The sequence below is a fragment of the Rhodnius prolixus genome, unplaced genomic scaffold (genome assembly GCF_049639745.1).
Source record: "Rhodnius prolixus isolate KJV_2025 unplaced genomic scaffold, Rpr scaffold_2, whole genome shotgun sequence".
NCBI lineage: Eukaryota > Metazoa > Arthropoda > Insecta > Hemiptera > Reduviidae > Rhodnius > Rhodnius prolixus.
This window is the reverse complement of record NW_027411592.1, coordinates 42312462-42339796: the sequence shown is the minus strand read 5'-3', so window position 1 is coordinate 42339796 and position 27335 is coordinate 42312462. Positions and strand designations below refer to the sequence as shown.

Genomic DNA, 27335 nt, shown 5'->3' with positions numbered 1-27335 from the left:
TGAAATTTCACGACAATTCGTTGCTCTACTACATGTGTAGTATCATGTTTTCGGCAAAACAAAACTAACACCTCCTACACAAACGACGGTCAGACTGATTTCTCTACAAACACGTGAGGCGCTGCAATAGAAAGAGAATGCTTTATGCTGCACAGCTGTCGGTCGTTAGGATTTGGCTCATGCATAGTTCTTCTGTAGCAGCATCAGTTATTTAATAGCCACACCTCGTAAATGTTAAATACAATACGAACAATGTAATTGTATAAAAATACTTGTGTATTTGGCGGATTCGATTAATAATACGTCACACGTTGTTGCGCATGAAAGAATCGATTTCCAACTTTATGCTAATTAGAAACAAATCATTTAACAGCAAATGAATGTGTAGATATTTTGCAAAATATAAACAAAATAACCTAAAAAATAACAAAAATAGGATAAAGAAGTAATAAATTCAATAAAAAAAAAATCAACTCTAACTGGAAATGAAAAAATATTGAAACCTAAATAATAAATGTAGGATTTCTTTTTATTTTATTTAAAATTTATAAAGGATTTTTTGCCCTCTCAATAACTGGTTGGACAAAAATTAAACAAAGAGACTAAGGAGAACGGAAAAGCCATTTTCCAACTTAAAAAAGAACATTGAAGTTAAAATTTCTTCCTTCAAATTAAAGCAAACTAAGCCATTTCAATAATTCCCACAATTGCATTTTCCTTCGACTTTTTAAATAATAATTTTTACTTTAAACGTTAATATTATGATTTAATGAAATAGATTACAACAAAAAACGTTAATTATAACAAGGAAATTAATAAATAACAGTGAGAAAATAAAAGAAATGCTATAAACGTACAGGTGGTATTAACAGTTAAAGATTTATGTTTCGGTAGAATGATATCGGTGAAGTATGATGACGTAACGGATCTGGGGCGGGACTTGTTCATGCTCTGAAAGTCCTAAGTTTCTCACCAGGTAGTTAACACACACCGTCTAGTTATTATTAAAGTTGTCACTGTACTCTCTACAATCTAGAGAATAAACGCTGTTAAGTGCTCCAGCAATAGTAATTACGAACTAACGATTCTTTTGTAACATGGTGGCAAAATGTAACGGCCAAACCATTTAAAATTGGTCAACTTACAGTAATTAAATTGATCACTGAACAATAGATATTTATAAATTTATTATGTTGAATGAAGCTATTGGATGCGAGTTGTTTTTTGTGTAAGGTTTTTAGGTTTATGTTTCTAGTCTATTTAGGTTTTTTATCTGGGGTGAAGGAGATTTAAGCAAAGTACTTCGTCCCTATTAATAGTGAATCAAATAGATTAGGTGGATGGATTATTTACTTATTTAGCTCAAGAGATTAGCCCTTCATTATGTGGTCTACCCAAAACATGCGAGTACAAGAACAGAAAGGATGATGCCAACATGTCAGTAAATCTCTCCCCTCCGTTGACTGGAGTCGATGGTCAAAGGGTTGACGAGGGAGGATGTGCTCCATTGACCCTCGGCTCCACACTACTTCCCAATGGAAGCTGTAAAGGATGCAACGAGGAAGGAGGAGGTGCCATCCGACTATGAGAGGATTTTATGTAACGAGATGGCGCTAACGACCAAGCTGTCGATGCGCCGGGTAAGAAATAATAGATATTTCTATCACTAAGCATAATTAGATTAACATCGTTCTATGTTTTTCAAGCTAGCTTTACAATAAAGCTAATAACAATAAGGAATCTCAGACGTCATTAAAACATTTACAGCAATATTGATAAAATCTTATCTCTTACTGAAAAGACTATTTAAATCTGCTTTAATGGTTAAGATGTCATTGTTCCAAGCATTGCGAAGGCACATAATGAAATTCCAAATGAAATAGGTTAATACCTTTGATTTAAGCAAATAAAAATATCTTTTTAATGAAGTAATGTTTTTTTGACGTAATGGGAGCTTTAAAAACAGAACAAATGGTATAAATTATTATAACATTATCAGCTTTATTATTTTTTTTCAAAATATTGGTTGAATTCGTTAAATCTTTAAATCAATGGCTTAAAAAGTATTTATTTTGTACAGAATCAAAAAGGAACGAACAAACAAAACTATAAATTAGAGGAACAGAAAATTACAGGATATTATTAATCCTCAGAGGCAGACAAAAACAGTTGGCAACTTGAAAACTTATATTTTTGTACTATGATAGTAATATTAATAGTGAGATAACTATCTGATGAACAGAATTGAGAATAGTAAAAAAAAAGGTAGGTAATTTCAGATGTCCGCACAAAATGACTATTGCGCCGACGACATAATAGAAGGCAAGGCCAATCATTTATACACTTCAGGATGGCCTCTTTTTTTCCACCATCAGACAGACGTTCTTCCAGTTCATCATTAGTTATGTATTCAACTGTCTGCACTAAGTGGAACTTACATACAACTTGATCGTTGGCAAATTATAACGTCAAAACATTTCTAAATTAACAATTAAATTTGATTTCAAAAGTTTCTTTGTTATGAAGGGAAAGATCAACTAGTTCTTTTTGACTTATTATCTAAATCAAATCTATACTCTCTTCGACAAAGTGATGTGTACTTTAAAATCGGATTTATTAATAGTAATTATATATGTTTACCGTAGAACTACTTTTGATGATCATGATTATATGTTAAGCCGGATTCATCCTTATTAATGATTATTCTTGGATTATTCGCCCGCCTTCAAACAAATGTTCCACACAACCTCACTCATCATCACCAGTCATCCAAATCATTCTAAGAACATTTTTAAGGTTTGTACTTGGCTAAATATTTGCCCGAACCTGATTTGGCATCGCCTTAAAAAGTAGAAAGAGACGATGGTCAATTTTCCATCAATTTTAATGAGTTTTAATAAGATAAAATAATTAAGCCTCCATAATTTGTTTTTGTTATTCATCATTAATTTTCAAATAGGTGCTAAATTATAAAAAAATGTAGTTCGTTTACACAACGAGCAGTACATAAAAACATTAATTCTCACGACTGGAAATTTCCTAAATGTAACTCAGCAAAAAGAAATAAAATCCTGCAATTCCACAAAATATACAGCAGCTCCCTTAAAAATTAAGATTTTGCTGATTCAATAAATATAAATGAAAAATCACAAAGGTTAATGAAATAGCTATTGATAGAATTCTATAAGTTTTTCAATTAAAGTCATTTAAATTTGATCTCTAAAGATACAGAAATCAGTTTTAAAGCAATAACATTACTAAATGAAAAGAATTATACAGTAAAATATTTAGATTAGCAGCATGCTGTAAAAATACGCCAATTTAATATTAAAGATTCCAAAAACTTGCTTTTCACTTAACGAATTTGCAAATTCTTTGTTTAAAAATTTGATTAGACTTTCTCTCGCTAAGAGCTTCTTTGTTCTGCCCTGATGCAGAAGAGTGTTGTCTGCAACGAGAGAAAAACCGTGAGCAATTGATTAAAATTATTGATCTCCATAAAGTAATCAACCAAAAATGCTATTAAACAAAATATTTTAATTTTTTATGAGTTTTAGATTTTAATTATTTCCTGTTAGCTCCTCAACTCAAAAGTTTGTCAAAAAACTTCACCTTTAGAAAGCTCAATTATCCTGCTTTTTTAAGAAAAGAGAAACACACTAGAGACCAAAATCCGTAATTGAGCGTTTAATTGACTCTCTCAGTTCATAAAATCTACACCGTTTATGATATGATTTAATACCTTAATAATTGTTAAAGTTTTTTGGAACTAAAACGTCTGTAGCCATTTTGACAAAATAGTATTTCTTATTTTTTGCTATTATTAGGGAGTAATTAAAATATTATTTAAAATAAAAAAGGATCACTAACCAAATAAAAATTGCCAACGAGCCGTTTTAAGATCGCGGTCTAAGTTGGGGCACCACTCAATATAATGGATAGTAATGGAACAGAAAATGGTGGAAATCCACTTTTATTTTTACAACTCTAGTAAGAGGAAGAATAAGTTAAGAAATACACTTTTCCAAGCTTTCCATTCCTTTTGCTAAACTCGAGACTGATGTCAAATACAGTGTTCACAATACAATTATACACAAGAAATTACGACAAGACTGGAAATCGAACTCACTACACCTTAGCTTTGCAGTGAAGTCTCCAATAGTTATCAAGGCGCCTAAGAGTAATTTCTACACCTAATATATTTAATATTTAAAACAAAACTGAATTATTCTCAGGCAGTCATATCAAGGAAGTACATGTTGTATTTAGAAGATAAAGATCAAAAGATTACTATACAAAATAGTGTTTTAATGCTATCAACATAATTTACGAATAACCTTATTATACTACACGTTGCTCTGAGCTCCATTTGTACGCATTAATCTTCATAAAAAAGTAATTGTTTTCATTATTAATTATCAGAAGCTTCACAGAAATAATCGCCCAGTTAGTAATATAATTATGTACTTTCTTAATTAAATGATTTGCTTAATTAATTTTTAATTTCGCGTGTTAGGTCTATGTTTACAAGAAATATATAAACTAATTCTCACATAATTTGATTAAAAAGAAGCAGCTTGTCTTTCTTTAAATCAGATTGCCAGTCAACATTATTTTGAAAATGAATAATGGGGCTCTTTAGTTTTGGTTTATTTTATTGCAATGAACTGTGGGTATTCCTAAAACTACATCTTAAATGGATGGAATTGATATTAACTAATTGAGATTTTCTATAAAGAACTGAAAAATATCTGTTTTGTATTCTTTCTTGGGTAAACTCGATAGATTCAGAAATGGTATTATGTTGCTCATTTCGGCCAGTTATGGGTTTCAGCCTAGAACATACGGCTGTACAGTACACACATCCCTATCAAAACTTATTCGTTACGACAGTTTGATGCTCCTTTCAACGGCACAAACGTGCTATCGATAGGTAGTTGCTCTCCTACTGCTCTTTACGCGCCATTTACATCATCACCATATTTACTTTTTGTATACATTTATAACAGATTCTAAATCACTAAATCAATATTTTGTTTTTTTTTTAAATCAAAGTCTGATACATGCATAGTATATAAGAACTGCACAAAGTAATTACTCTACTTCGACTGTATCTGATTATTCCTGTCTATATTTTTGAACTGTTTAATAAATCATTCGCTCGCTGCCTTTCACTGACCCATTCACCCGTTCGTGATGATCTTAATACCGTTCAAAAACTGCACTAAAAAAAAAAGGTACATTTACTGACCTCTTCATCCAACATTATTCTTCAATTAGAAATAGAAGTCAAACTTAGGTTAACCTGATTTCTAAATAAGACTTCATCTCACCTGATCTAGTTAGAAGCAATAGAACGGAAGTTTTTATTAATAATCTGTAGACTATAACATTATTTATGGCTAATGTTGTGAAATCAGAATTGATTATAAAACAAGATGAAGAATAGGTGACACGATGTGGTCTAGAAATGTGTTTTATAACAAAAACTTTTGTATTCAACTCTTATGGCCTTTTATCACAGAAGTTATTCTACTTCAGAAACAGTCTAATAACTAAAGCTCAAAGTGCTTAGCGTACAAATATAAGATAGGGAGGATTTCGGTTGTAATCTTAATACTGAAAGATCCACGGTAGCCGGGCGGTTAGAGGCGAGACCTGCAAAGCTAATATGTACTGTGGTACTGGGTTCGATTCCCCCGGTCTTGGGCCTTGGATTTTATTTAATGGTTAATATGAGAAATTTATAGTAAAGTATGTTTGCTAGACGGCTCCGTCCACAACACCTAATTAGTTGGACGTATAGCCCCGCCTGAAAAAAATATGCTTTACTTTTTTTAAAAAAATATTTCTGATTGGGTCTAAATCAGATAGCGCATTTCTCCTGGGTCTTCTTTTCTCCTTTGAACTCATGCATAATCTTCCCTCATTTATAAAAGTTAAAAAAATTCAACTCATATACTATATATTACCCATAATTCCTAAAAAATACTTTCCAAAATATAGATTCCCAACTAAAGAACGGGGTTTAAAAAAACTGAGCAGTTAATATCCCAGATTTGTCTCAAAACAACAATGGGACCTTCCCAGAAGGTTCTGAAAATACAGGAATACATCTATTTGGTAGAGTAACATAAAATAATAATAATAATAATAATAAAACTAAGGTTTACATAGGTTTAATTACAGAGTTGTGAATTAGTCTTTTTAGCTCCATCGCTAGTTTAGATCTTTGTCCAAGAAGGCGTTAAAGAAGTTTGGCATGCTTCAGCTGCAGGTTTTTCCTCCTTTTTCCCTGCATTCCAATCCTCCTCACCTAACTTTTCTCTTACTTCACTTAGTTAAGAAGGTTGAAATGTTTTTATACATTTATACTTCTTTATTTATTTTATGTATTGTACATATTTATTATAATAAATATTTATTCTTTTTCTTCTGGCATGCTTTAACTAATTTTTTCTTATGTGAGTTCCATAATAATCGTTCATTAACATGAATCACCCAAGGTAATGTACCAGGTCTGTGCCAGGAAGCAGATAGTTATTGAAGAAGTCAGGAGAACAGGAGTCCCACGGGAGGAGAGGAAACGTGGCATGCTGACACCTATGTGTGAACATTCAGTTTCCAAAATTTGAGAACCACAGGTGATTGAGAACGTGAAAACATTGAAGCGAGAAATTATAAAATTTCAATAAATGATAAATAAAATTCCATTTCTGATACTGTTTTTATCTCTCGAGGCAAAGAGCTTCTGGGACAGAAACCGTTCAAAAACCACTAAGCTAATCTTTTCCTTAAAATATCAATATTTTTTTATTTTTACTTTTGATTCTATGTACTCGATTCCACCAATTAGTATAGTGGAAAAGAGCACTGAAGAAAACAAAACAAATTCGAAACGGCCCTTTGCACAAACTGTCAACTAACTACATTCGCTAATTATGTCAAAAATGCAGCCTTTATTTGTACCAAAAAGAACAAGATATTTTTAATTATATTATTTTTATTGAAATCACCCAAAAACTGGTTTTCAGTACCTAGAAATAAATAGTATTAACTATACTGACAGCCTTTGATTTATAAATTGGTTTTAATACAAATTTGAGTGAAAGATTTCTACAACTTAAAATTTCTAGCTAAAAGAATTTGTAAATTGTAAAATAAATAAATTAAAAAAGAAAAAAACATACACATTCCTTAAAAAATTTGGTAAATTTCCAAATTACAACTAAAAATGAACCACATTAAAGGAGAACCAAATATAGAAACATACTAAGACGGTCCGTATGTTTTTAATACTTTTTCTTCTTTTTTTTTAATTCCGCTTTAAAGTTTACTGAAACAATAATAATCAATTTCATCAGTTAAAGGGAGCCTGTGTAACTAAAAAAAAATAAAAGTCCAAATAAACTTAGATCGGTTAGCGTTTAAGTTTAATCTAACTTTATTATTTTAAAATGAAAAAAGATCACGTCAAAAAGTTCCCTCGTTTCAACAATTTGAAAAGGTAAATACTGCCTTCTTGATTTTCACTTCTTTGATCAGTATATAAGTAATGTCTTCAAGTCCAAATATTAATTTAGAAAGATGGTGAATCAATTTTCTTAAGAGAATATGAAAGAAAATTCAATCTAGAATAAAATTTATAATCAACATGATATCAAAAAAATTTTACATAATTTTGAAAAAGTTGAAGGAATAAATCTGTTCCAAACGTTTCAGTTCATACATTTTAAATGAGCCTCGGTTTTTGTCTCTACGCAAGCACGTTTAAGAAGCTTTAACAACTACACCACAAATTATTTCTTGGATATTCACCGATCTGCTGGTTTAGACCCCCCAAAAAACGATTGTACTTACTAAGTGAAGTGGAAGGCTGTTAATGAAATAGTCCAACAAATTATGATACTATCAGATAATGAAACCAGCAAGTTCAACTGGTTGAAACTAATGAAACCAAAATTCCATTGCCCTAAAAAAATGGCAACAAATTCCAGGACATATTCATTGTCTGAATATTTATATACAATACAATAACAATTTTTCTAATAATTGCTCGAAAATAGAAGTCGAACGAATGGTACAGATTTGTAATATTTTTAGAAAACGAAAACCTGAGTTAGTGGTTTTTAAATTATTGCAACTATCACAAGAGATTCTGTGATCGTTTTGCTTGGTCCAAATCTTGTTGTCGTTGTCCCATCTAAATTACAATTCAATTTCGACATGTTGAATCTCCGGTTCTATTGGCTTAATCTCAGCGGAAATACATACGATTATAGTACTCGTTTACCTTTACAATTGTACAAAATTCTTGCTTTCTAGCTGTTTTCATTAAGGAGATATAAGTTAATATAGTTTGGGCATTTTCCTTCATATTTCGAATAGTTGTACCTCTTGTCCTATTGGTCAAGACCAAATAAGTACGCATTTGTAACGGTATCAAATTTTAAAACAAACTTTTAATTAAAAAAGTAAAATTAAGAAATAAAATTAAAGATGTGATTGTGTTATTCTTAAACCTCAGAGTTATGAATAGCCTGTGCTGATGAGTAAGGGTTAGTGGGATTCTAATTTAGGGCTTGTCTTAGGAGTGTACACGCCCTTGACACATCTCTGGCCCTTCAAGACACAGTCTTGTATCTTAATCTAATTGAAGTAGACAAATTATTCTAATTTGTTTTTTATTTAAATAATTTATAGATGCGCAATGACAAAAATTTTTAAATGTTTAAGTAAATCTAAAATTTAAAATGATTTTGTCTTACGAAAAATCAAAATAATACTTTCAACACTAAAAAAATATAAAATTGTTGTAAAGTAAATAATAACTAATCGAAGAATACGACTAAAGAATCTACATATATTAGTATTTTAAAAATAAAAACTATTTTACTCAATTCAAAGAATTTTTATTGAAATCGTGAATGTTTATGTTAAGAGACTTCAAGTTGAATGAAGTTAAGGTCTGCTGACCAGCAAGACAGAGCTAACATGCGGTGCCGAAGTAACACCTAGTTGGCTTTATTTTGAAAACGATATTTATAAAATTAGTTTCGATTAACTGGAAAGCATGAGTAAAAAATTGGCAGTACTGTGATTCAATAAAGTTATTTATTGACAAGTGCAGCCTTACTTTATATTCCAAAGTAAATGAAAGTTCGCAAGGAAGTGAAGCCTAGGTCATTTCTTAAGGTATGCAATGAGAAAATAGTAACTTCATTTTGTGTTTCACTTCCATTAATAATTTTTTTCAGCTCTTGTCCATAACTCTGTCATTAACAGCTTGCTAACCCATGGTAGCGAGGATCTAGTTTAATTAAGTAGTTCAATACTGCTGTCCGCTTTCTGCGCTCGATTTTGTTAAGCGCAACTGTTTTCTTTACTGTTAATTGAATACATAATTATATGGTTACAGTAAAAGTGTTTAACTATAGAATCAACTAAACAAATTAAAGATTAGATAAAAGTAACAAGCAATTTGAAATACGTCAAAAATATGTAACATACGTATTAGAAAGAATAAATACGAACAAATAATTTGTAAGCAAGTTCGATCTAGATCAACACTTTAAAACTAGCTTGGCGATTCGTAATTGTTAAGCAAACTGTAATGAATCATTCATTTCCATTTGCAACCAGATCGCTGACACTTAAAATTTTATTTAGAGAGAGGTTACGATGAGAGATAATCATTTCCAAAAGTCTATACTGAAAGAAACGTACAATAATAACTTCATTTAAATAAATAAGTAATGAAAAACTTTTACAGGTAAAATCATTACAATATTAATTTTAACAAAACATTATTAAATGAAAAAAAAAGTTCAATAAAAAGGTTTCAAAAGGATGAAATCGAAGTAAAATCCACTTTGCAGGATTTAAAAAAATGAAAAGAAATCTCTGTTTAAAAACCTTCTGATTTCGAAGAATCTTCAGTAACGGTGAAGCAAAAGACGTGCCTCTAAGGTCACTGGCATAGACCGCGCGTACTTCTGCAAGGCAATTTTCATTATTGTCTTATTGATCTTCAATGTAGTTTTCAATATATTTTTTTTCTAGCAAAAAACATCTTTTAATAGTAATTTAATTAAAAATTGTTTTCGACAATCGCTTGAAAGCAAAAGACTATGTAACCCGCTATTAAATTCCTTTGAGGATTAGAAGCATTTCAACTTGGTGTCGTAAACCAATCTTCCTGTCAACAGAACTCAGAAAAAGTGCCAGCGCTAGGCTCCTTGTTTCAAATTGAATCTTTCATATTGACTTCGAAATTACATTTACACAATGAATTACTAATGAAAACCGCATATGAATAAGAAAAATCCATGAATCTACATCTAACCATCCTTATAAGCTGCTCATTCACATAGTAAAACGCAGCTTACATCACGACCATCTTCCCTAAAAGGCCATCAACCACTAATCTGAAGATTTAATGGAGAGTTCTCCCACTAAGGCAGTGGCATCATTCAATAAAAAGGATGCACATGTTTTCCTATTTCACTTGTAATACTTTTTTTGTTTAGTTGTGAACGTCTAAAAAATTATTTAAAATACATTAAAATAGTCGAGCTGTAGCGATAAATAAGATGCAGTCTTAAGTCAGCTGTAAAAAACATATTGGTTCATAGAATGTAGCCATCTAAAATATGCACAAGTGCAAGCAACTATGAGTAGGAAATCAAATGTATTGGGAGCAAAAAGTTCTGCTAGTGGATAAGCTGAACTCAAATGGTTTTTACCATTCCCTGTAGATGATGTTCATGCTTGGACTGAGATGCTTAGGTAAATACTTCCCTAATACAGTTATTAATTGCAGAACATTTGAATATTTCATCATTAAAACAGCCAATAGAATCGAACTGATACAGTTTTGTTAATTTTGCTCTTTTTGATAAAAACCATCATTGAAAGTTAAACTAAAAAGCAACGAAAGAAATGTGCAAATGCAATAAAAAATGTCATTGGTTTTTTTACAACCCGTTTATCAAATTCCCACATTTTAAAAAGTGCAGTAACTTTAAACTGTAAGAATTCTAGTCGATTCATTTTTTAAGTGCAGAAAAATGTTTCAAATAACTGTCCAATCGGTGAAGCAGTTCGTGATAAAGTTCCCAAGATTTAAAGAACCTCTTCACCACAATTGCCTTTAACTTTTCTTCCTTTTAAAATTAAAATTCCAGCTGTATCTATTGCTTAACATTGTATGACTGGTAGTATTATACAGGGTGTTCATTTTAAGACGGCTCAAATGCTTCACAAGTTGAGTAAAGTGCATTATTTGATAAATTAAGGAATAAGTTTGATCCTTTACATGAAAGATATAACTCTCCCAAAATTACCAAATAATTATTAAATCTTCTTGTTTGTAACACATGTAAAATTAATTTTTAGCCATTTTGTGTATGCTTGAGAAGATCTAAAGCTCTTTACATTTGATTTTTTTAAGAAAAATCACTCGGAAAGCGACTTATTTTCTCTATAGTAAGAAAACTACTAGCTTTACTGCCTTGGCAATACTTTCAGAAGAAAGGGGATGAAAAAATACATAAAAATGACCTATCGCGCGCTCTTCTTTCTCTTTGATAACAAGTTAAAAAATTGATATATGATTAATAAATACCAGATTTTGAAATGACCTAGCACCTTTAATTTTGAAGATATCGAATTGAGGTTTCCGGTTTCTTTCATAACTTTTTATACTCTTTAAAACTGTGTATATGAAAATGGGGGTCAACCGTAAACCCTCACTGTTGGTCGCGCCGCGTACGCAGGCAGGAATCTAAAATCAAGTCACATATTCTGAAACTAGTGGTGACGGGCTACAAATTTTTCCCTCTACCATTTTTTGCTCAGATTAACCGTTTAAGCATGAAATGCATTTGAGCCGTCTTAAAATGAACACCTTGTATAATACAGTACAGGATCAACACTTCAGACAAAAAGTTGTAGCTCTGTAAATGTTTCAAATAAAAGACAGAAATTCTTGTGAATCCAGTAGCTAGCTACAGAGGAATAGTTCTAAGACCAATATTGGGTGTTATGAAGTGGATAAAAGACAAAAAAGAAAATATTGGTCACTTTTCCTGTTCGTGAATTTCGTTGAAAACCCTCACTGACAGACGCGATCGACGATGGAACAAACAGGAATGCAAATTATGGTGATATTCTAATCTCTATTTCTATTTTGTCCACCTTTAGATGCGTCTTTTTTTTAGCCACCTATACACAAAACAAGTAAAATTCGAGAGGGCAATGTTATAGAAAATCGTCAGTTGTTTTCGAGGATTTGGCTAAATCTCTGCTTCCAATAAAAATGGAATTAATAAAATCTAATACACGATAACAGAAAAAATACTTCTTGTAGAAGAAGTAGAAGGATGTTGACGAAACATGGCTGTATAATTTGATCCATTGCGAATGGACAAAATATGTTCTTTATTAAAGTTTTAAGACTATTCAATTCGGAAATTCCTGTACATACCTGGGTGATCGTCTTACATTTTGTTTCATAATTCACATTTACTAGGGGGGGGGAAAGACAACTGAATGCAACTTTAAGATAAAACGGGAGCAATACTAACCAAAAGCTGCTGCTATTCCCTCACAATAATCTCATATTTTGACGAGGTTTATGCAAATCATAGCAACTGTTTACTGGACACGTTACTAACTAAACAAATTCAAAATCTTAGCAACATTCCCCCCCCTCAAATGAAGAAATAATCCTAAATTACCTTTTCAAAAGGTAATCCTTAACTACCACTTCTTTCAAAAGGAAAGGAATCAATACGAGCGATGATAAGAAAACAAATTTTTTTAATGATAATAGTTATTTATTTAACAAGTGTGGAAAGTAGTACTTTTTCCTCACACGAGACAGGGTTTGCACGCACGAGCGAGCGAAGCGATACTTTAATACTTTACACTCGAGTTAAATATTATATTTTTTCTGCAACCATTAGGGATATTAACTAAAAAAAAAAAAAAAAAAAAAAAAAAAACTTAACAGGAATCACTAGAATCCATTTTAAATTTCTATAAGGTAACACTATAACCTTTTTAACTGTTATAATTAAAAATATCTAATTATTTATTAAAGTATTATTTTTATTTCTATATTCCTTTCAATTTTTATTTTATTTTTTTAATATTCGTTTTTTAATTATTTAGATAAAATAAATTTAAATAAGCTTATTAAAGTTTTACAGAATATATTTATGTTAATAACAAAACTTCTTATATCAAGGAAGCACATAAAGTTTTTTCACTCATTAGTGAGGAAAGTGACACTAATGGGAATTTTTCCCCACTAGTGAGGTCAAGTTGGGCATTACACAGCTGATTTTAATTGAGTAATGAGAACATTCCTACATGGTTGCAGAAAAATGTAAATGTGAGTGGAAAAACTTTATTTTGCTTCCTTGATATAAGAAGTTTTGTTATTAACATAAATATTTTCTGTAAAACTTTAATAAGCTTATTTAACGTAACTAAATAATTAAAAAACGAATATTAAAAAATAAAATAAAAATTGAAGGAATATAGAAATAAAAATAATACTTTAATAAATAATAGATATTTTTAATTATAACAGTTAAAAAGGTTATAGTGTTACCTTATAGAAATTTAAAATGGATTCTAGTGAAGTCTGTTTAGAAAACACTCCACCATCAATAAAAGAGACAGCAGAAAATGTAATAAGTAATGTAAATAATTGTAATATAACAATAAATGTTTATAATAAATAAATTACTTTTTGTAGACTGTAAAAATGAAATTTTTAATTTTTTTAGTTAATAAATCTAATGGTTGCAGAAAAAATATAATATTTAACTCGAGTGTTAAGTAACTCCTCAAATAATACATGTTTCCTCAAAATTAAAGAGTGAGGAAAATATAATATTCACTCCATGGGCAAGCATTATTTTTTGTTTGAAAAACATAATACCCACGAAGAAGAATGTATTTTTTCTTAAATATAATAATAATAATAATAAATAATGAAATGAATCGCCAAACTTTTCCATTAAAATAAATAAATCTGTTAATAAAAGATATTCAATACACTATACTACTTCATTCAGTAGTCACAAATTTTAGGATAAACAAAATAAACCAAAAATTTATTTATTTATTTGTTTGTAAATATTGATTATATAACACGTAGGAAGCGTAGAAGTATGAGTGTGTATATATGTCTATGTCCCTTGAGAGAGAAAGAATTTTTCAGATTTATCTCCAGAAGCAGCCGAACTAGGTAGAAAGAGAGCAGTAGGAGGTAGAAATACTACCGTCAGAACTGGAGGAGTTGCTAGGGTTAAAAACTGAAGATGCAGGAAGAGATAGCTGAGGTAGGGGAGGTTGTGAAGTCCCTTATAAAAGGGTTGTTTACGTTCGCCCTATATTGCGCCATATTGTGACCCTGCTTGTTTATCAGTCTGCCAAAAAAGAAAATTGGGGTTTTGAGATTTTATCATAATGCTAATATTTTCGAGAGGTTTTGGCTGATGTTTTTTTTTAAATGATACAACTAATTGCATTTAGTAAACAACAAAAAGGGAGAGGGTTCATTGAAAACAATTAGTGTATTAGTTAATTTCTCATTAATGTTCGGCAAAAGCGCCAAAGAAAAGGAGATAAAGATATTTAGAACTGTGCGAATACTTTTACAATGCAATTGAAATGAAATATAAGGAATATTTGTTGTATTTGGGGATATTTAAGGATTTTTGGAAAAAAATAATAATTAGGGGTATTTAAGTAAATAAAAAGTAACGATAAAACTTGCAGAGAAATACCCAATTTATATTTAGCGATAAAGCAAACTGCTTTAATATCGATTCAGTCAGGCCGGTGAGATAGAATGTTGTGGCAAGAGTGCTGTTCATTCACTATTTACTAACATTAACACCTCCTTATCAGTTAACGTAATCTCTAGGCAGTTAAATTACAAATTAGAATAAAATATAAACATTAAGACGCACCATATTTAATGTCCCAAATATCCAAGTGGGTTGTTATTCGTTGCTGATTACAGGTAGATTTACGCCAGATACAAGTCAAGTTGAACAAAAATGCACTTGGTCACAACACTCACTTAAAAAACAAAGTCTGCTCTCAGGTAGAGGAAAAGTCTATGACAACCTGATGAGAAATATAGGACTGATTGTTAATAAACCAATCACTTACTGGTTATTTGATAACATCGCGAATACGTTCAGTACAGAACAGTAGAACAGATTTACTCGATGAACAGTTCAATGGTTAAATAAAATTGAAAAATAATGCGCCAAAATAATTTTAATTGTTTATGAAACAACTTGAATTTATTGGAATAAAAGGTGTATTTATATTTGTAGTTAAGAGATATATATTTTTATAATTTAGTGTAGAACAGGACGGCGCCTTGACAGTGACTGGCCGCAGCGCCGGCATTCACGACGACTGTATGCGCATGTCTCCCCTCTATTCAGCGCGCCCGCACTTGCCGCCTGTTATTGATGCGCGCCAACCACTTCACTTCACATTAGTGATGGGCAGAACGAGTCCGTCTTTGGACTCGTTGGATTTGAATCAGTTCCAGGGTTGGAATCGATTCCAACAACTCGTTCACCGATTCCGGTCTCTGTACTTACCCTATGCATTAGTAAAAATGTCACGCAATTTATTAAAAAATATCATTAAATGTTAGCTTTCCCAGTTAATAACAAAACTATATTTCTTTAACACACATTGAGTACTATCCCTAATTTCCAATTGCACTGATAAATATAAAATTAACAACGTAACACAAAAATTAACATAAAAATAGACTAGTCAATTATAAAAATTAAAGCAATGCTGTTTAGTCATTATCTAGCTTGACCACTGGAAGACTGGAGTTAACGTGCTTCAAGAGGATCCAAGGTAGAGAAACGGAAATGGGTAGGAAATTATTCCCATAAAAAAAATTCTAACCCTTCAAGCAAAATGATAATTACTCATAAATAAAGAAATATTTATTTACTAGGACTTGTATATCAAGCTTTAAAAATATTATCTTATTATCTTACGAAAAGAAAAAGCTGTGTGCTTAATCTTTAACATAGCGCTGGACACTCTTATTCTTATCTTCATTGGGTAAGTTTAACCGTGTACATAACCGTGAGACAGTCAAAGTAACACTGAGCCAAAATTTAGTATTACCTAATTGGTTTACTTACTGCAGTATCCCTCCCACTCTATCACCAATTTCACAAACATTCATCGATTGGAAATAATTTTTAGTTAAATATTCGTTTTATTTGAATACAAAAAACATTATAACGCTTTCTTAAGATGATTTTAATTTTTAAAATTTGTTTTTGTCCATTACTCTTATATAATACGAAGAATTTCAAATAAAATATAATATACAAACACAATGATCTAGTATGCAGGTGGAGTCAGTCCTCGTTACCATAGCAATGGAACCGTTAAACAACTCCGGTTCCAGCTCCAGCAATTTCTATTGGCTAGATTCAGTGAACGAAAAAATGGAACGAGTCCGGTTTCAAAAGGATTTAAATCACTCCGGATTCGACTCCACCAACTCCAGTGGATTTAACCAATGAAAATGCTAGAGCTGGGCCGGAGTCGTTTAACGGTTCCGTTGTCATGGAAACTACGACTGACTCCACCTGCACACTAGATCATTCTGTGTTTGTATATTATATTTTATTTGAAATTCTTCGTATTTTATAAGAGTAATGGACAAAAACAAATTTTAAAAATTCAAATCATCTTAAGAAAGCGTTATAATGTTTTTTGTATTCCAATGAAACGAATATTTAACTAAAAAATATTTTCAATCGATGAATGTTTGTGAAATAGGTGATAGAGTGGGAGGGATACTACACTAAGTAAACCAGTTAGGTAATACTAAATTTTGGCCCAGTTTTACTTTGACCGTCTAGCTGACATGTACACGTTCAAGCTTACGCCAATGAAGATGAGAGTAAGAGTGTCCAGCGCTAAGTTTAAGATTAAGCACACAGCTTTTTCTTTTTGTAAAACAATAAGATAATATTTTAAAAGCTTGATATTCAATTCTTAGTTAATAAATATTATGAGTAATTATAATTTTGAAGGGTTAGAATTTTTATGGAATAATTTCCTACCCATTTCCGTTTCTCTACCTTGAATACTCTTGAAGTAAGTTAACTCCAGTCTTCTAGTGGTCAAGCTAGATAATGACAAAACTGCATTGCTTTAATTTATATTTGACTAGCCTATTTTTGTGTTAATATTTGTATTACGTTGTTAATTTTATATTTATCAGAGCAATTGGAAATTAGGGATAGTACTCAATGTGTGTTAAAGAAATATAGTTTTGTTATTAACTGGGAAAGCTAACATTTAATGATATAATAATATAATAAATTGCGTGACATTTGTTCTTATGTTTAATCGTTCCAAACCTTCTGCTGCCTCATTTTCATTTTTATTTGCCTAAATTTTTTGGGGCGGGGCGGAATCACTTTTTTTAAAAATAGGGATTTGAATCAACTCGTTCCACCATCGGACTCGTTCCAATGGAACGAGTCCGCTCAAATAGCCCATCACTACTTCACATGCACCTCTACTCTGCACCCGTTCGTCGTTACATAATTTTGATCCATTTCAGAAATGTTCGCTGATTTTAAAATTTTTTAAGTATTACAACGTTTTCACTGTTTACAAATACTTCGGCGAATTATTAAAAAAAAATATAAACTAAAAACACCAAATTAAGATTGCAAAGAGAGTTAAATGATACCATTAATCTTGCATTATTCTAAAGATATAAACCTCCGTAACAGCCTTGTACATGACACTGTTACAAACAAACTAATCATTCGTTAAGAAATTTAATGTGAACACAAATATGTCTGTCTCTTACTGCAGCTTGCGTAATTAAATTCCGTTTTAAACGTACATTTTTGACTAAAAAGTAATCGACTTCAATAATATACTTGTTCATATATCAATTTGTATTAACTTTTTGGTGACCACAAAAAATTATATTAAGGGTTCAATTAGCGATGATGAATCGATCCGGAACAAAAAAACAACTCCGTCTTTTGCTAACGTTTCGGCAAGTTTATTTATTGCCTTCTTCAGGGCCTGGTTATTACAAATAAAACAAATGCATTAATTTAGAACAGCGTTTTAAACCATCTCTTTTCATATTTATCAGAATTCTATGATTTCCCAACCTTTTTTGGCTCGCGTACCACTTGGTAGTACATCATGCTAAATTGTACCACTTCGTAAAAATGATTGTATTTCGTGAACTTTGTTATTCCGAGTGTGTTATTTTATTATTACGATATTACTCCTTAACAAAAACTTACAGTTTAAAATGTTAAGTATAAGGGTTGATTAAACGCCAAAAGGTACACAAATCAGCGAGTACCCAACATTTCATTAATACTTCATTAATATTTAAGTAATTCTACTGCATTAATTTTCATTAATAAGTTATTTTTTAGAATTTATTAGATGTCACAGACCCTTATGCTGGCCATTTTCGTCTACAAAATATATGTTCAAGTAGCACTGTAGATTGACTGTAATATCTAGTTATTTATAATAATCAAACTATTAATTACAGGTTAAAAAGAAAAAAAAATGAGGCTAAAAAATTCAAAACTTTTTTTTATAAAAAACTTACATCAATGATTTTATTTTATTTATTTATTTATTTTTAAATAAAAATCGTCGGTTTAAGTTCATTCTTCGATTAAAGTAATTGTTATTTTATGTAGTAGTCAAACGTTTATAATAATAGGTAATAATTATCTGGCTTTATCGCAAATAATATAGTTTTCTTCAAATACATTCTCAATCTAGGTATTCATACCACAATGTTGTATATATGTAATATAAAGTAAATAAGATATGCATATTTTAGGACAGCTAATTATTCCAGGATTTTACTATAAGTAAAATTAGGGGGACTAAATTAAATTACAATTGAGAAATGAATAATTGTTGTTAAATAATCTACTTGTTATTATCTGTGTATTATTTGTGCTCACGAATAATTCGGTAAGACGAATTCAAGACAGTAGCCTACTCTAACTTTGTCTTTTTCTACTTTAACATGCATGTACGTATATATGTGATTTATCATAATTATAACTAAAAAATATTATAATGAAGTGGCCAGCATAAGGGTCTGTGACATCTAATAAATTCTAAAAAATAACTTATTAATGAAAATTAATGCAGTAGAATTACTTAAATATTAATGAAGTATTAATGAAATGTTGGGTACTCGCTGATTTGTGTACCTTTTGGCGTTTAATCAACCCTTATACTTAACATTTTAAACTGTAAGTTTTTGTTAAGGAGATTTTTGTACCTTTTGGATAGATTTTCCTTTTTGTCTATTTTACAAAGTTACATATCTTCTTTACAGATTTTTTTAAAATTTGGAATAAGCAATTCTATCATTATAATCTGATAAGATGTTAAGTCGGAACCGTAACTACCACTGGAGAGATCTTTTTATAGAATGATTATAGTTGCGTTCCCCCAAACCATCCTCAATAACAATTTTTTTGAAAAAGCGTTTTGAATAACATAGGAAGGTATTTGTACGTAAATAGCAAAATTAAACTGCGATTTCAGTACTTCCTTTTAAGAGGAGTAAGAAAAATAAACTACGATTGCAGTACTTCTCCCTAAAAGGCAAAGAGGAAAGATTTTTTAATCGAACGACAATTCATTGATTTAAATCGGTTCACTCATTGATAATTTAAACGATTGCAGTACTTCCTCTTAGTAGGTGTAAGAGCAAGATGGCACTTGACAGCCACGTAGAGGAGCTTTAACCACTTATTCGGGCTGAATTTTATCAAAATCGGACTAAGCGTTATAGAAATATTGGTAATAATAGTTTTAGAAAGGGTCTTATTTGGGTGGGGCAAACTCCCCTCCTTATGAGGCACGGCGTCGAGACTTTTAATGTGCAAATCTGTACAAAATTTCGATTCGAATGACACTTCATTCATGAAAATCGGTTCACGTGTCGATAATTTGCAACGATTGCTATACTTCCCCTTAAAAAGTGTAAGAGCTGATCGTCGCTTTAATGTTACGTAGGGGAGCCCTAACCCTATCACCCTACCAAATTTTATCAAAATCGGGCCAAGATTTACAGAGTAATTAGTAATAATAATTTTGGAGGGGGCCATACATAAAGGGGGCTAACTCCTCTCCCATTCGATGTACAGCATCGAGACCCCCAAAAGGCACATCTACATAAAATTCCGAATCGAATGACACCTCATTCATGAAAATCGGTTCGCGCGTTTAGGCGCTACGTTGTTTACAAAAAAAGGTAACAACAACAACAAGAACAACAACAAGAACAAGAACAAGAACATTTTTTGAAAAAGCCGTTTTTGCTCATTTTCGGCAACTTTTTTCTCGAAACCTATTAGATCTGGGTGGTTGCAAAAAAATTACAGTTATAAAGGAGGGTTTGGAGTAAGATTTAAAGAAAATTTGGGAATTTTATCTTTTATAGAAAAAGAGAAAAAAATTGTCAAAGTTAGGTGTTTTTCAACGTTACGCTTTTTCGTGCAGTTTTTGATGGTCAACCCTTATACAACTGTCCTACCGGACAGTTTTAATTAATGTGAGTATTATTATTATCGTATTATCAACTTTAATTTTTTTTTTTTTCAGGCGGGCTTTACGTCCAACAACCAATTAGGTGTCGTGGACGGAGGCGACTAGCGAACATACTGCACTATAAATTTCTTTTATTAACCTTTAAATAAAATCCAAGGCCTAAGCCCGGTTGTAAATTGTAAGATCTTAAAACTTTTTTTAAATAATTAAAAATTGCGTACATATTTTTCACTTCAAAATTATTTATTAATTTACAAAGTTTTTCTTTAGGATTATTATATTTGTGCAATATTAATATCTTTTATGCATTCAACTACCTGTTAAGTACCAATTAAATGAGCTTACTCATTACAATCATTCTTTTTAAGCAGATTTTTCATAGTTATCATTTAGGTTCTGTCACATGATAATTGTATTAACTTTTCTTTATCTTTTATCGATAATGATGTAGCGTTTCCTAAATTTTCTTTATAGAAAGGGTTTGAAATCCAATTATCATTTTTCTTTTCGGGTTTTAGAAAATACTGCATAAAAGACCACTTTGATAATGTTAAATGTGCATTATATTTTCTCGATTTTCTCGTATATTTGAGACAAACCAAACTAATTATTATACATATTAACAACTTTACTGTAAATTAATTTATTAAGTAAAATAAGTTTTATGTATTATAGGAAAAAAGGTTTCTACGAAATTTTTAAGGTTAATTTTTTTTTTTAATTTTCTATTTCGCTATTATTGACATTCGCTTACCTAGCCACTCGCGTACCGCAGGTTGGGAAACGCAGCTCTAGAACATGGCAATTTGTACCATTTATACAACTAACATTTCTCTACATTAAAGTAAAAAAATCATAGAATTTTGATAAATATGAAAAGAGATATAAACGTTTGAAATTTAACCGAATTCGAAACAAACAAGAAAACGTACCAAAATTTATTCTCAAATATCTCACGAAATAATATGACTAAAACTTCGCCATTTATACCACATTTAAAGCTAAATTATCTCTACATTTTGGTAAAAAAATCATTGAAATCAACGAATACAAAAGGAGATATAAACATTTGGAATTTGTACGAAGGTGAAAACCACCAAATTTTACCTTCTTTATCTCGTTAACTATTACCTCCAGTACATTGCAATTTGTATCATTGATACAACTAACTTTTTTCTACATTTCGGTAAAGAAATCATAGAATTCTGATAAGTATTAAAAGAGATATAAACGTTTGAAATTTCACCGTATTCGAAACGAATCTGAACACGTCCCAAAATGTAATCTTAAATATCTCATGAAATATAGAACAATTTTGTTCTATATTTCAGTATTAATATGTTCTAATTAATAAATTCTACATGTATTAATATGTTGTATTTGTAGTCATGTGGTTCAATATTCTAAATTTTTGTACGTATTTGTTTTATTTGTAACATCTAGACCCTGAAGAAGAAAATAATAAAATTTACCGTAATGTTGGCAAAAGACAGAGTTTTTTGTTCTGGTCCGATTCCTCGTTAATTGAATCCTTAATATACTTGTTCAATTTAATTGCCATTTTGGAAAAAAAAACTCTAAAACTAAAAATAAATCTGTGCAATGAAATCGTAACTCCGTTCAGCCATTTTTCTTCAAATTTGATATTTCGTTAGTAACATCACAAGAAGTGTTTCTCATGTACTTTTATAAAACTTTTCAGGCGGAAAAGAAATTTTTAGAGTTCAATTTATTATTATTTTATTTAATTTAGTTAATGAGCACGTCTTAACGCTTAAGAGGTTATTGGCGCCCGGAGTTTTTTTTAGTGTACCGCCAGCCTCCGGACAGTGTTCTTTCATTACAGATAAACACTGTCCATCTCCGGACAGGGGGCCGTAATATGTTTCTTGGAAGAGAAAATCTAAAGGACCAGCAGCTGGATTCGAACCTGGGATCTTCGTGGTGGAAATCAAATACGCTACCGCACAGCTAATCTCTTCCCTTCTATTTATTATTATTTTCAAGTAAAGTGATTAGATCAAAAAAATTTCTAAACGATTTTATTTTAGGAACTTTACTCATTAGAGTCAGATTATTGTTTTAAATAAAATTTTAAGAAGAGAAAGTTTTGATTCCATTTCAATTTCTATAATGAAAATATAATAAAATGTTATTTATTATTTTTTACAAGATAATGACAATATGTTAGATAGAAGGAGCAACTGCTAGAGAGCCAAACCAGAAAAGTTGTACATTCCCTGGAATATTACTAGCTTTCTGGTTACATTCACTGAACTTGACAAACCGTGTGCGTGGACAACAAAACTAGAAATCTAATATCACAAATTTATAAAAAAAGTTGAGTTAACTTTTTACGATATATCTTCACTTTCTTAACATTCTTCTTTAGATATGTATCAGCTAATATAACTTGCGTTGCAAGTGAGATTGAAACTGGACACCTGAAAACCGGATAGAGTCGATGTCTCCAATTCACCATTCGAAACTTACCATTGCATGTTTTCACTTTAATTTAATTAACTTGATAAAACTTATGGCACTCCGCTTTAGTCAATCTGGTAAAAGGCTTTGTACCGATTCCATTAATTCTATAATAATACGGATAGTGTCTTCAATTAAAAAAAATTAAAGTTTTTGATGAAAGTAATGAACATAGAATCATTGTCCAAGTTTTGTTATTTAATGATTGGACGATTCTGTAGATAGGGAAAAAATGCTACCAATTGCATTCACAAATGTTTTATATTTTGCCAAGTTTTCAAGCTAGGGAATAAGTTATTCTCATTTCTCAGGGCAGTGACGTAGCATATATATTATACTACTAAATTTGTAGTGATTGGTAGAACAATTAGTTGTTAACATTTAGCTTACAGTAAAACACATCACAACAAACGAATCAACAAATATTTTATAAACAGGAACAAACTTTTAAAGAGCAACAATGTTTTAGCAAGCTTTATTTGCTGCACAAATATAGATACAATATGTTATTTATGTACGACACAAGGTAAATAACACTGTAGAAATATTTGTTTAATAAGCTGATTCAAAAAATTGATAATCTAGTCTAATTTTTTGTTACTCAGTCTACCAAGTAAAAGAAGTTATTGTTTTGTGCAAATTATCTGCATTGCGTTTCCAATGGAAATATCGTACCTCTATGATATGTTTGTGCATCACTTTTTGTTTAATGATTTTTGCTTTCATATATATTTATTTCCAGAATGTCAGTGAAATAATACAAATAATGGCAAATGCAACTATAAAGTTCTAAAATTTACATTTGATTAGAAGAAAGATTTTCTTGACAATATTCAAAATCAGGTTATTCACATTATGTGCCGCTTGCATTTGTTCAAACAATAATTTTAAAATGTCAATTTTGGCCCGGCTAAGTTGCTTATCCTTTAATGCTGACAACAGGTTTTGGCAACTTGCCACTTAAATGCCGCAACATAGCTTTTAAGTTTTGTTTTTAGAGAGCAACCAAAACAATTGCATTTGCCATATGGATGGAATATAACGGGTTTTGTTTCTACTAAAAGTAGCATCAGTGATTCAGGTTACAAAAAACAAAAAAATGTAAATAAAAATATTATTTCCTTATAATAATAATAATAATAACAGAGAGATTTATTAACATCAGAAATATACATTTACATAAATAATTTAGTTCTGATAATCTCTACTCCTTAGTCCTTAGACTGTGAGGAGGAATTATTTCCTTATATATGAGGAATATTTATATGTGAGGATAATGTCTTTATTGATTTTTTTTTCCTTTTTATGAATGGCTTTTTTTTATAAAAACTCTGTCATGCTCCTGTGCGTTCGCCTGACATATACCGTCTCCTTGCCGAGATTACGTGAAGTCTATTCTTTTGGATGGTATTGTGTTTTCATATTAGCTTCCGGCGTATGTATGATTCTATCTAAAAAAAAAAACAACTTTAATATTCTTTATTAAATTTTATAGCCTCTATTGTTATTTTTGGCAATAGTTAACTTAGAACAAAAGACTTATTTCACTTAGAAAAACACTTTGAATTGTTTAAGGTCGTCAAGATATTTAGATGAATAAAATATTATCCTTGAAAAATTAAGAACTTTGCACACGGTTATTAATTCCTCATTCTGCATCATCCGCCAGATCAAGAGCATAGGATTTCGAAATGGGATCGCCTGCAAGGATCAGGGCCTTCCAAGTTATGAGAAGTCTCCAAATAGTGAGTCGGAGACAGTTATTACTTGAGACAGGTTGCTCTCTTTCCAAAAAAAAAAATTAAATGCTATTAATTATTAATTCACTTGAAAGACTAGAATATTTCCTTTAGTTAAAACTTTAGTACAAGGTAGGACCACTTATTTATGATTTCACCTCTTTATGAAGCACTCGAAGAAGGAATAGATCGAAGATGACGGATACTGATGAGTGATGACACTGTAATCGAAAATTAAAGTGCAACTAAAACTTCTTTTTGAAGAGATAATAGATTGTTTCCGTCATGGTAACAGGACAACAAATCTTTTAACTTAAGTGTTCATTCACTCCTCTGAATACAAAACAAGAATTCCTTGAAGTAAAAAATACTTTTGAGGCAAAATGTTAATTTACATCCCGGCCACTTAGCCAATTAAGGATAATTCACCAAAATTATTACTCTAATTTATTAAATTCAATCCTTAACTACTAGCTTGTCTGACTATGTAAGATATATTATTGTTTAGGCCGTTCGTTGCACAAATCAATTAAATCCACTTTTTGGAATATCTTAAATTTATGTGTCAAAGCACTTGGTTCAGTCATATAGATTTTTATATTTATAATAAATTTCCCAAATAGTAAAGATTAACACCATTAAACGACAAAACATTTTTGACCATTGTATAGTTAATAATTTATTTCAGAAGCCATTTTGATTAATCCGTGCTCTAATGTAAATCGTTGCAATAATTCAACTCAAATTCAGCAGCAGCCGTAAAAAGATAACGTTAAATTAAAATTATAAATAGAATTATAAAATACAATGTACCTTATTTCATCGCATTTCTCCATTATTTGTTTTATGGAGTCAATTGAGTTGTGCAGTGAACGGCTCATATATAACTATATTTTCGGAACTTTTTATTTTATTAAGTATAAAGTCTAATTTGGATACTTTCTAGATGACAAGAACTCCATATTAGTAGATGTTGAGGCTGACTGTATTCTTTGTTTTCGACCGAATGAACCAATTGTTGTCTTTTATTACTACTTCCAAGTTGAATGAACTTATACTACCTCAAAATTCGCTTCAACTCTTCCAAAGAAGTGGCTGCTACGACTTATTATTTTTATTGAATAGTTTATAATACTAAGAATTAAAAGTAAATGGAAGAAGGGATGTTAGCTGAAGAAATCATTTATTTGGTAAAAAATAACAAAGAATAAACATTTCTACCATCTAAATGAGTGCAGAATAATAAAAAGAAAAAAATGTCTTTTTAATAATATGCTTTCAAATAAGAAAGGACATGAATTCATTTTTAAAATCCCAAAGTAAAAAATAATTATGAAGAATGCTCTATTGCTGAAAAGTTAATGTGAGAATGAATGCTAGGACTATGTCCTGAACTTTATTTTATTTTAGTAAAATGAATCGTCTAAAAATGAATACGGTTTTGCAATAGACAAAAAAATTAGTCTCATGATATTAAATGTTACTTTTATATACCTGGTGAATAGAAAAATTGTGTTCGGTGACGTTTAAAAAGAAAACACTGTCATTAGTAAAAAAAAATTCTAGAAAATGAAAAAATAGAACCTGCATAAATTCTAGTAATAATTTTATGGCACTAGGTAAATTAAAATAAGGTTAAGTTTATCAACTTACTTGAATTCTCTTCAGACTTTGGTAAATAAAACTTTATGGTTAGATTTTGACAGACCATAACAAGAAGGATTTCATACAGTTGAAGCGGTGGGAACCAAAAATTCGTGGAGGCAATATCAAAATAAGGAAGATTTTCAATAAATGAATAAAGTTGTGTCATGTCTGACCATCTACACTGGGAGTATTCTCATTTGAATACTGACATTCAGACATTTAGTTTTATCTTGTTACAGACAGCATTCTTCAACATCTTACAAGCTTTAAAGACTGCTAGAAAGAGAAAACCTAAGAAGTGTTCTACTCAGGATCTCCGGTGTTCATTTATTATTACAATTTTGTTTCGAAAAATTACTTGTATCTCAACTATTCGAGTTTTTAACCCAAAGATGTTTAGGAAAGACTCAGAAGGATAGCTGCAAAAATTATCATTTCTAAAGACATTCAATTGAAAAAAAAGTGGTGGCAAGCAATATTTTCTGCATAATTCAGGAATTTCAGTCTAACACTTTCAGCTTCACTGTTGTCTTTTCCCAATTTTCTGTGACCAGTCCATCATTGAATCTGCAAAACTAATGCAACTTTTTGAAACTAGTATAAGTATAAGTTTACCTAACATTAAATTTGTAATTTTTTCTTTCTCAATTTATATCTTAAGATATTGTTGCATCAACTCCCGCATCAACTGGCATCTTCCCCACATGATGGGGGAAGATGCCAGTTTTGCCAAATTTCATTCAAATGCATTTTTATCGGTTTTGCAATTAATCTAATATACTAATATATATATGTAATTAAAGAATAAAAAACAAC

General features: G+C 30.6%; 1 protein-coding gene across 1 annotated transcript in view; it reads right to left on the bottom strand.

Moving 5' to 3' along the window:
- LOC141449700 (uncharacterized) overlaps positions 1-15436 on the bottom strand; it is a 377448-nt gene extending 362012 nt beyond the window's left edge. The window contains exon 1 of the mRNA XM_074119357.1: positions 14991-15436. The gene's annotated coding sequence lies outside the window, so the exon portion shown is untranslated. The remainder of the gene's footprint in view (positions 1-14990) is intronic.
- Between the last annotated feature and the right edge of the window lie 11899 nt (positions 15437-27335).